Raw genomic sequence first — 11,816 nt, 5'->3', positions numbered from 1 at the left:
GCAGTCACATTTCCATTCTACCCACCTACTCACCCTTCTGTTTGCTGTTAAAAGATCAGGAAACTACTCTAGGCCTTTTCCTGTGCACAGCCTTGGGGGAGTGCCTTGCTCTTCTCTGACATTCCCTTGTGGAGGATGCAGGAAAAGAAGGAGGAGTACACTCCCTGTCAGGGGAGGAGTTGCCTTATCTTGGTAGAAGCTCCTGGTGAGCAACTGGGCTGGAAGCAACAGAATCAGAAATTCTCAGTCTAGGACCTGTCATAACCACTTATTTCCCTCTGCGCCCTTCTGGGCCTCAGTTTCCTTCCTGTGATATGAAAGGTTTGGCTGAATCCTTCCTCTAGGCTGTGACTTAGAGCATATGTATTATAGGGAGAACTAAGAGAACAAGACTGAACCTTTGGAGGAAGGGTAGCCTTAGGGTCAGCATCATGCCTGGGGGCAGTTGCCACTTGTCTCTGCCATCTATCTCTGTCTGGTGGATGACATGTGCATGTGAGTGGATTTCTAGCCCTTTGCCTACTGTCCGAGCTCCTCATCCACCATGCTGGTTTGGAAACCCAGGAAGAGCAGGGGCTGGTTAGAGGGCCCACAGTGATATTAGTAACAGGACTAGAACCAACTCTTTGGTTCTCATCTGGCACCAGTGGGTCACACACAAATCCTCTGTCTGAGCTCAGTTGATCCTTAGGGATGGGAACAAGAGGTCAGAGCCTGAGCTTGGAATTCAGTGCTAACTCATAGGCAGTTTCATTTATTTATTTCATGCAAAGTTTCTGGGTCAGGCTAGGCCTTGTTCATGCAGATAGGAGATGGGAATGCGCCAGTCCTGGTCTTTGTCCTTAGGGAGACCACAGAAGAATGGAGGTCACACACAGGGGTGATGGACGGAAGCAGTGGGCACAGGAACTGGACAATGGGAGGAAATTTTTTTTTTTGGGTCCATCGTGGGGCCTTAACTCTGGGCCTGGGTGCTGTCTCTCAGCTCTTCAGCTCAATGCTAGCGCTCTACCACTTGAGCCACAGCGCCACCTCCAGCTTTTTTTCTTTTTGCTTATGTGATGCTGAGGAATCGAACCCAGGGCCTCACGCATGCAAGGCAAGCACTCTACCACTGAGCCACCTTCCCAGCCCTGGGAGGAAATCTTAATAGGAAAATGCCGAGACTGGAAGATGGTGCAGCACCATCATTGGCTATGTGGGTACATCCTCACTCCTGGACTCAAGGAGATAGACCAGGCATGCCTTTGAAGCAGTATGGGAGTGTGGAGGGAGCCGCCCTGCAGGAGCCCTCACCTCTAAAGTAGGATCCTTAGCCTTCAGGTGTCCCCAGGGACAGCACTGGGGAAGCTGGGTTCCCCTCCCCCACCAGCCAAACCCAAGAGATGACAGAGGCAGGAGGGCAGGAGGGCTTCCTGGTGTCCCCCAGGAACTCACACTCCAGCACAGAGATAGGTAAGGGGATGGAGCAGTGGTCTCCAGCCACGGGCACTCGCAGTGAGCAGTGGGTGTTACGTGTGTGTGTGTGTGTGTGTGTGTGTGTGTGTGTGTGTACAGGGGTCTTCACCTGGGAGCTAAGCTTGACCTCTGCGTTGGTTTCCTAGGACTGCAAACCGGGCAGTGAGAACCCTAGAATGTGTTGTCCCACAGTTCTGGACCCAGGGTTAAAAATAGAAGAGTGGGCAGGGCCATGTTCCCTCTGCCCGTGATGGGCAGGGCCGTGCAGTCTCTCTCTTGGTTTGTGGCTGGAGGAGTGTGTCTGATCTTCATGTGGCTTTCTCCCAGCATGCATTTGCCCAATTCCTCTATTACAGAAAGGACCTGGGCTGGGTTGGATCAGACCATCCTCTGCTGTTTGATTTCTTCTTGCCTGATACATCTGCAATGTCCCTATTTCTAGACAAGGCTACAGGGCCAGGGATTGGAGGCCAGGGCCTCCCCATATGAGTTTGAGGAGCATCAATTCAGCTCTGTCAGGCCCTGTCTTGAAAGATGGGTAGGAGTTCACCCAGGTAGATGAGCATGAGTGTGTTTATGCCAGCTGCACCTGAGTACAGTTAGAGCTATGGAATATACACCTAGAGCATATAATCTTACCATGTACACTCTCAAATGGCCACACAGGTGCTGTGACCTGGCATCCTTGCCCCTTCCCAGCCCCCCTCACTCCTGGGTTTTGTTCAGAGCCTCCTCCTGGCTGTCATGGAGGCTCTTCCGAGGTGAGCCCATCAGGCTCTGAAAGAGCTTGAAGTGCCCCCTTCCCGCCCCCAGCCACTTGAGGGACTTGAACTCAGGGCCTGGGCTCTGTCCCTGAGCTTTTCTGCTTAAGGCTAGCATTCTACTACTTTGAGCCACAGTGCTATTTCCAGTTTTCTGGTGGTTCGCTGGAGATAAGAGTCTCATGGACTTTCTTGCCTGGACTGGCTTTGAACCACGATTCTCAGATCTAAGCCTCCTGAGCAGTTAGGATTACAGGCGTGATCCACCAGTGCCCGGCTTATGAAGTATCTTTAAGAAAGAAGATAAATTAGGTATTGAAAATATTTTCTTTCCATTGATAAAAGAAATCACAACAGATTACTGGGGCCAAGGGGTTCCAGTCCTGAACAGGTTGGCCCAGGCACATGTGGGTAGTTTCTGTCTCTTTCTCTGTCTCTGTGTCTCCAATGCCTGCCCTAGGACACCTGCAGGCAAGCAGGGGGAGCAGAACTGAGTAGGGGGGCAGAGCCGGGCTAGGTTTGAGGGCTTTCTTGGCTGTGTTGTAGGTGCCATGTGGTCTCTTTTCTAGGCTCTAGAGGGAGCAAAGGAGTTCAACTCACCGGCCTGCTTCTCAGGGGTGGGGAGGTCCTGCTTGCGCCCTCTGGTGGTGGACCTGGTTGTCAGTCCTTACTGGCAGCCTCACTTTATGAAAGCTGTTTCTTCCAGGGCCTGAGAGGAGGTCTCATACGGTCCTCACTGGCCATCTTCAGGAGGAAGAAAGAGTCCAGGAAGGCCTTGTGTTTCCTGAGGGTGGCTCAGTGAAGGGCCTTTCACCTGCCTGCCAAATCAAGTCTTCGGTAAAGAACCTGGAAAAGTTCTTAGTCTTCGGGCGAGTGGCTCTTTGCAAGGCTGTATGATACAAGCTCCCACGCTGCGCTCCTTGGAGGATAAGGGTTAGAAAGGGATAGGGCTAGGAAGAGGGGGCAGAGGCTGTTTAACAGAGACAATGCCAACTGGGATTTCTGCCCAGGGGCCAGAGGAAGCACACATGGGCTTCTGGCTTTCACATTTTCCAAAAGTTGGAAGTCAGTTTCAGTATTGTGCTCAGTAGAGGAGGGAACAGGCTGAGAAAGGTTAAGAACCAGCCAGAAGGAAATCAGAATTCCAGCCCCACTCAGCTTGCTACCCAGGCCTGGCTGGCCCTTTGCTTCTAGAAGCAGCTTGTGAGCAGAGCTGCCCTGGGCCTGGAGGGTTCTAACCCTCAGCAACCCCTGCTCTGCTCCCTTCCCCCCTCCAGAGACAGCTGGGTCACCTGAGAGTGCCAGGTGCTCAGATGAGCCTCTGGAGGAGTGGGACTCTGGAGACCAGACTCTGCTCCATCTCTGGCTCACGCGGGGAGCTGGGCCGCTTCTGTGGTTGCCATGCAGCTGTGTTTATTCAAGGAGAGTCTGGAGAGAGCAGCAGCCTGCTTGCTGTGGGCGCCTGCCCGACACCTGCCTGCACAGAGGCCGCCGCTGCCCGGGGCCGTGAGGCTGGGCCAGGCCAGGGAGGGTCCTGGGCTCCTTGGATCCATTGTCTTCAGAGAGACTCAGGACCTAGATTCAGCTGGTGACAGGGGTTTGGCCTCTGAACGGAGAGGTGAGGCCATGTGTGTGCCAAGCTGCTGGGAAGGAGCTGAGCGGGGAGGGCAGGTCTCCTGAAGTCCTTGGAGGGAAGGACAAAGACCAGATCTGGAGGAAGGAGAGGAAAGGCGCCATGCGGTGCCATGCTGTATGCCGGTAGGAGGTCCCTGCCCCTCTCTGGCCTTCGTGGGTCAGCTTTACATGAGGGTGGACTTGCTTTTTTTTGATAGCTTCAAGCCAAGGAAGGAGGGGCTGCACTGGGCTGTGTTCTGCCGCAGGCCGCAGCCTTGCTCTGTTTGGGGGTGAATTCACCTGTGCCCTGGCTCCCTGGGGATGCTAGGAGGAGGCTGGGGGCGGGGGAACATGCCGTGGGGAGCATGCTATGCTTGGGGTGGAGTCATCTGGCTACAGAGCAGGCCTTAGGGGGCTGTGCTCTGGATGTGAATTCTGATGCTGACCAGTAACATTCTTGCTGGCTATATGAGCGTGGGCTCTTTTAACCTATCTGTGCCTCAGTTTCCCCATCTCTAAAGCGGGGTGTGGAGACAGGAGTGTGGTTGGTGTGTGAGCTGTGCATACGCAGAGTGGAAGTTCTGGCTTTGATGCTGTTTTGATCATGGTGAAGAATAGTGTGCTTCTTTCTGGAAATCTCGGGCCCTGAAACCATGGTTCTGCGCACCTGGAAGGTCTGATTCTTCCTTGGCAGTGCCGGGAGCACATCAGAGTTGTGATCCATCAGGGTGGATCCTAGAATGCACCCTCATGGACCTGTCCTTGTCATGGCCATCTCCCTTCTGTTAGCGTTCATCATGCTGCGAATCCTTCCTTGCACGTCTGTATGTATTTCTAAATACTCAGGAGACGTTTGCCTGCTCTTGAGGGTTCTGGAAACAGTCATCTGCAGTCATCTTCCACTAAAGCTTATGCCATGGACATCCATGATATGGAGTAGGCTTGTTTGTATTCATTGCTGTGTAATAGTCCACAGCGGGAGTCCTCCCTGGCATGATCCCCAGTCCCCTGCTGGTGGACGTTTGGGTTGGCCTCCATCCACAGAACTGCTCTGACCATTCTTATGTGTCTGTCCTGGATCATGTGCAAACTTTCTCCAGAGTAGATGCCCAGGAGCAGAGCTGTCCAGGATGTGGGCAGCTTGAAACTTTACTAAGTCAAGCGCAGGCCTGGGAGGGGCCTGTGTGTGCAGCGTGAGCGCTCCCAACGCTCTGTGCTGCTGTCGGCACTGGTGTCTGCCTCCTTGAGTCACGCTAACCTTGGCAGAGTAGTGGTTGTATCTCAGTGTCTGCATTCCTCTGGTGGCCAGGAGACTGGGCACCCTTTCCCCTACTTTTCCCACTTTTTTTTTTTTCACCCTGTGATTCTCCCTTTCCTCTGCTCTTGCTCTGTTCATTGTGCTCAGACTTTGAAGCATCCATTTTTCTCTCTGTTTTTTCTGTCCCTCTCTTCCCTTCTTGGAGGAACTATGGTTCCTTCACCTTTGACCTTTAGGCTTTGTCTGGAGGTCTGAGGTTTCTACTTCATTGCAAAAGCTTGCGCGCCCCCCCAACCTGCCCCCCCCTCCGCACTGATTACCTTCTCTCCTAGGCCTTGGGTTTGCCTTCAGTAAAACTGAACAGAAGCCTAGAGCTAGTGGCTCACACCTGTCATCCTAGCTACTCAGGAGGCTGAGACCTGAGGACTGCAGTTCAAAGCCAGCCCAGATAGGAAAGTCCATGAGATTCTTCAATGAACCAGCAAGAAGCTGAAAGCAAAACTGTGGTTCAAGTGGTAGAGTGCCAGCCTTGAGTGGAAAAGCTGGACAACAACCAGGGCCTCAGTCAAGTCCCAGTACTGGCACGAGTACGTGCACACACACACACACACGCATGCACACACACACACACACGCACGCACGCACGCACACGCACACACACACACGCACACGCACACACATGCACACACACACACACGCACACATACACACACACACACACACACACACACACCCCTCTCCAAAACAATGTAACATAAAACTGTGGCCCTCCAGGGAAGGCACCTCAGCATCACAGATAAAACCCTGCAGAGGCACATGCCCAGCCCTGCTCTTCTTCCAGGAGCCTCGTTCCCATGTGTCTCTGGGAGATGGTCAGGGCTAGCGTCTAGAGTCCCTGGGCTTCTTGCTGGAGCACTGCCATGAGCACTGTCCTGGAATGTGACAGGCATTATGTTTTGATGGTAGAGTCGTGGTCATAACACCTTGTCTTATTATTCCTCAGCCCCTTTGGGCCCCCTAGATACCTGTTCACAGACCCTGGATGAGGAATCCAGCCTGGCCACTGGGTAGGGCTTGAGGCCCTGCCCTGGTGAGATTGCTCTGGGAGGCTTTGGTGGGGAAGGAAGTCTTTCTAGCCAACCCTGCCGAGGCCTGGCCATCTATCTGGTGGCCAGTGTGAGGCTTGGAGAGGATGTGCCCATGCTAGGTCCTGGCTCCTGTTGGCCTTGGCTTTGGGTGTGGACTGAATGCTTGGGTTGCCCCCAAGTTCACACAGAGGCTCTAACCCCCAGCAAACTGGTGCTAAGAGGTGCTAAGAGGAGATCATTAGGGTTAGAAGTCATGAGGCTAGAGTCTCTGAGATGGGATTAGTGCCCAGGAGAAGAGACCAGAGTGCTCCCCCCATCCTTCTCACCGCCCCCCTCCCCACCATGTGGAGACACAGTGAGCAGACAACCCTTTCCAGCTCCACAAGAGAACCCTTGCTAGGACCAGAGCCATCTGGCACCTTGGACTTCAACCTTAAGCACTATGAGAAATCAATGTCTGTAGTGGAAGCCACCCAGCCTGCGGCGTTTTGTTATCGCAGCTGAGCAGACCCACACCGTGCGGGCTGTAACCCGCACCTTAACGAAGCCTTGTTCTCAAGCAGGGGACTCACTGTCCTCCTAGTCTGACCCAACCTGAACTTTAGAAGCAGGAGCAGTAGGTACAGGAAACTTTTTTCAATTAGTAGCAGCCCCTTTGATGAATATCTCATTTATACTTGTATTACCATGATGCACAAAAGTAGGGGCAGGTTCTAGGGATTTGAGATTTTGACAATTTACATATATGATGAGTCTTTTGTCATAGGACCACAGCTCACTCGTACGACTAGTTTGTGAATTAGAAAAACAGGCTGCTTTGTTGAGATAGTTCTGTTCTTTATAAAAAGCAGTGACATCTGTAGCGCACATGCTATCCCTTTAATTATGATGTTCTTGTCAGTGTTCAACCGCATGAGCTGACGTGGTCGCTGGTCTGTCACTCATCTTCATTTCCTTTATGTATGGGCTTTCCCGTATCATCCCCTCCTCCTCCATCTCCTTCTCCTCTGCCTCCTCCTCCTCCTTCACTGATGCTAGGGATGGAACCCAGGCCTCGTGCACACTAGGTAAGCAACTTCCGACCTACTTCCCCAGCCCTATCCCATGCAATTTTTTTTAAATTATTTTTTTGGTCAGTTCCAGGAAGTTCTACTCTCATTTGGCTTGCTTATTCACAGCTGGTGTTCTACTGCCTAAACCATGCCATTCGGCCTGCTTTTTTTTGCTGGGTAATTACAGATGGAGTCTAGCAAATTTTTCTGCCCAAGCTGGCTTTGATCTCAGCCTCCTGAGTAGCTAAGATTACAGGCATGAGTAACTGGCACCTGGCTCCTCTATGTTCTGTGAAAATCACTGGATACTCAGGGTTACCTGGGAAGGTGGGTGGGGGCTTGTTTGAATGTTTCGATCACATGCACACACACACACACACACACACACACACACACACACACATCTCTCTTCTTCCTCTTCCTATCTCATCCTCCTCCACTTTTTTAAAAAATAAGTTTTTTATTGTGAAAATACAGTACAGAGGGGTTACAGTTACATGAACAAGGTAATGAGTACATTTCTTATCAAGCTTTGTTGCCTCCTCCTTTGTTTTTCCCCTACCTCCCATCCCTTCCCTCCCACCTCCACAACTACATTCCCCTCCCCCTCCCTCGCCTAAATTGTGAAGTTCATTTTTTGACATAGTGTCTTGTACATCTCATTGTTGCAATGAGTCCACCTGTATCCCTATTTAAATAATTTGTTTTTTCCCTTGCACTCCCCAAATTATACCAACATCAAAAACAGTGAAAACAGGAGTTATACTATGGGGGAGGGACATCCAAAGCAACAAAAAAAATCATGTGGTACCTTATAAAAAAATGTTAGAAACAATAGCAAGAAAGAAAAAAAAACACTTGTGTCCTTATCTTGGTGTTCATTTTGCTTAACATCATCTTATCTGACCATTTCTGCCTGTCTCCAACATATATACTAGTTATTGCAAATAAGGGGAACCATGGGACCTATGTTTCTTTGGGCCTGGCTTACTTCACTTAATATAATTATTTCCAAGTCTTTCCATTTCCTAACCAAAGGGGCAATGTCGTTCTTTCTGATGGAGGCATAGAAGTCCGTTGTGTATATATACCACATTTTCTTGATCCATTCATCTGCTGAGGGGCATCTGGGTGGGTTCCATATCTTAGCTATGGTGAGTAATGCTGCATCCTCCTCCACTTTCTGAACACACTCTGCAGGCTGCCTTCCTTGGCTGTGTTGGTATAAAAGCAGTTGGCGGGTGGTTTGAACCTGGCTGCTTAGGACTCTTGGCCACTTGCTCCTGGAAGTGGCCAAGAAGTTCTTGAAGACTCTGTTCTCTGTTATTTTGTTGGTCAGTTATGGGGCTTGAACTCAGGGCGTAGGCGCTGTCCTTGAGCTTTTTCACTCAAGGCTAGCGCTCTACCACTTTGAGACACAGCTCTACTTCCTGTTTTCTGGTGGTTGATTGGAGATAAGAGTATCAAGAATGTTTGTGCCCAGGCTGGCTTTAAACTACAATCCTCAGATCTCAGCTTCCTGAGTAGCTAGGATTACAGGCATGAACCACTGGCACCTGACCTCTCTGTTCTCTTAAGAAGGGCATTTTTGAAGTGGTTCCCAGCAAATGGCCTTAGACCTCCTGCTCAGAGTGTCCTTTCCCAGCTGCCCACTGCCTCCTTCTCACCGCAGGAAGCCTAAGAAATGAAAGGCCATGAGGCACCCCTCCATTTTGCCACCCCGCCTCAGCCAGGCAGTGCAGCTTTCTGCTGCCCCAAGACTTCCCCAAATGGAGAAAAAGTTCCTAACCAATGACATTCACAGCCACGGTGGATTGAATAGACACAAGGCCCAGACTCGGTGAGAGATGCCTTGCACACTTTCTGGATGCTCTTACTAACTCTTGAGGCAGATGTTCTTTCCACCTTGAAGTTGAATGGAGGCTGGGGCCACATGGCTGGCAGTTGGTGACATTTAATCCATGCCTGTTAAATCCTGAATGCATGCTTGGAGCACCGTGTACTGCCACCTCTACAAGCAGGGCCACCAGCCCTGACCCTTCTACTTAGCTCTGTGACCTTGAGCTGGTTCCCCAACCCCTCTGGGCCTCCATCATGTTATTTATAAAACGAGAGCTGTAACACTTACATTCTCGCTCTATTTGTACAGTGCAGTGGCGAGACATTTGGAACAGTGCCTGGCACAGAGCAACGTGGGTCTGAGAAATGTGTATTTCCTTGCTTGAGTTTCTTCTGTAAACGTGGGCCTCCACTTCGGATTTATTCATTTGTTCATGCTCCCAGTGTTGATTGAGTGCTAACTCTGCACCAGGCACTATAGTTGGTGCTTGGTCTGTGTTTCTTTATTCCATAGGACGCTAGGTGCTCTGTGCCTCATCTTGTCTGGGGACAGCAGTGTTGGCCCCACCTGATCTTGAGACGGAGGCAGATGGCATCTGTAGTCAGTGGGGTAGCCCAGAGCTAGTGGCAGAGCTCAGTCACAGATGGAGCTGGGCGTCTGAGTAAGTGGGGGGCCTGGGGCATCCCTACCAAATTCTAGTGGGTATGGGCACTGATCTCCTAAGAAGGGGTTGAAAGGGCTCTTGGGACCCCAGCTCTGGGAGGGGCTGAGTGTACAAGGACCTGAGAGGAATCGGCCTGCCCTCAGGCTGCCAATGATAGAGACATCTAGTGGACAGAATCGAATCCTTCTCTCCCTCCCTCTCTCTTTCTCTTTCTTTTTTTCCTTTCCTTCTTCTCTCCCTCCCTTCTTCACTCCTTCCCCTCCCTCCTCCCTCCTTCCCTTTCTTTCTTTCTTTCTTTCTTTCTTTCTTTCTTTCTTTCTTTCTCTCTTTCTCTTCCTTCCTTCCTTTCTTTCTCTTTTTTTCTTTTTCTCTTTCTTTTTTCTCTCTCTTTCTCTCTCTCGCTCTCTTTCTTTCCTTCTTCCCTCCCATTCCCTCTCTCTTTTCTTTCCCCTTCTCTCTCTTTTCCCCCACCCTCCCTCCCCCTCTCTCTTTCTTTCTTCCCTCCTTTCCTCCCTCCCTCCTTCCTGTTCTATCTTCTTTCCTTTCTTTCTTCAGAACAAGTCTTATAAAACTAGTCCAGGAACTTGCTGCTGGTGAGCCCTCCTCTGGAGCTCAGCAGGCCTCCCTTCCAGGTTACTGGCTGGGCCAAGGCTTCTGGCATGTCTCTTCCCTACTTCCTTTTCTCCCTCGTGGCTTCCCCAGGCTGGCACCTCCCTGGCCTTGCCTGGGACCCGGTTCCACCCTCCCACATTCAGTCCCTTCTGGCTCTTTTTCTCTTGTGAGTGTACTCTAGTACTCCCTGCTCTTAAAGAAGCAGCAACTAAATGAGCAAAGCACCAAGCACCACAACTCCACCTATCCTTTCTTCCTGTTTGGTAGTACCCCATTTCTCATCTGCCTTTCTCATTTAAATTTCCATAGAGTGTGTCAGGTACTACAGTTTGTGCTTCTTCTGCTTCTTTATCCCATAGGATCAGGGACTTCCATTTCCTCCTCCTTCCCCTCTTCTGACAGTGTCTCTTCATGAAGTCCAGGTTGGGCTCAACGTCTATACTCCTGTCTGCTTTATGTGTGCTGGGATTACAGGTGTGTACGCTCATGCCCAGTCTGTGTCCACTTGCTGACCTTCTATGTGCTCCCCAGCCATAGCTCTCTTCTGTCCCAGGATGCACACAGATTGCTCGCACTGACCCTTTGGACTGTTTCCTGATGGTCATGTGAAGTGGGCTTCGCTGGTCCCTTCCCTCTTCCCTTCACCTCTTTGCTGAGTTGACCCTTGTAACCCCTCTCCATTCCTGATTGGCCTTGTTCTTCGTCCCCCACAGCTTCCATTCCTCTGCTTGTCTTGGCCCATGTCCGTGGGTCCCTGCGTGCTTCTCTTTGAGTGTAGCATGTTGCCTGGGGACCAGGGCTTTCCCTGGAGGCCTATGGCTGGGCTGTCTCCTGGCAGAGATGGCGGGAGGGGCAGGGAGTGTATGATGAAGAGGCTGTTCCCACCTTTAGGAAGAAAGAACGGGGCACAGGTAGGAGTCCTCCCTCGAGTCTGCACCCAGCCTAGAATGTGCAGCACATCTTACTTCACTTGTGTTTTTTCTGAGTCCTGTGCAGAGCTTAGGCTCAGGGGTTTCCAACTTTCAGTGTTTAGATTGTGTCCAACCCTCTGTTTCCCCAGGCTGTCCTGCCAGGGTCCCCTTTGGGGGTCTACAAGAGCCACGGGTGGGACTACAATGTCAACCGTCTCCACTGCAGTGGAACAAGCCAGACGATAGGACGTTCCCGGGCCTCTGGCCACACCCCAGGCAGGGGTGATTGCTCTTTTGTGCCTGCGTGCAGACCACATCCTTTCCCAGTTCCTGCCCTTGGAGACCCTGTGTCCTTCTAGGCCCAGGAAAGAGGCTGCCCTCAGTGTGGGCATCTCCAAGGACCCTCGTCAGATAGTCTGCCCAGCTCCTGTGTGCCCAACTCTTGAGTAGAAGTACTTGGCCAGCCTGTGTGGCAGCTGAGTTTTCTTCTTCCTGCCTGTGTGACAGTGAGCGCTCAGGTAGGGACACACACTGTGAGAACTGGAGGCCGGCAGAGGG

This window comes from Dipodomys ordii, unplaced genomic scaffold (genome assembly GCF_000151885.1).
Source record: "Dipodomys ordii isolate 6190 unplaced genomic scaffold, Dord_2.0 Scaffold20, whole genome shotgun sequence".
In the NCBI taxonomy this organism is placed as follows: domain Eukaryota; kingdom Metazoa; phylum Chordata; class Mammalia; order Rodentia; family Heteromyidae; genus Dipodomys; species Dipodomys ordii.
Note: the sequence above shows the minus strand (reverse complement) of the source record.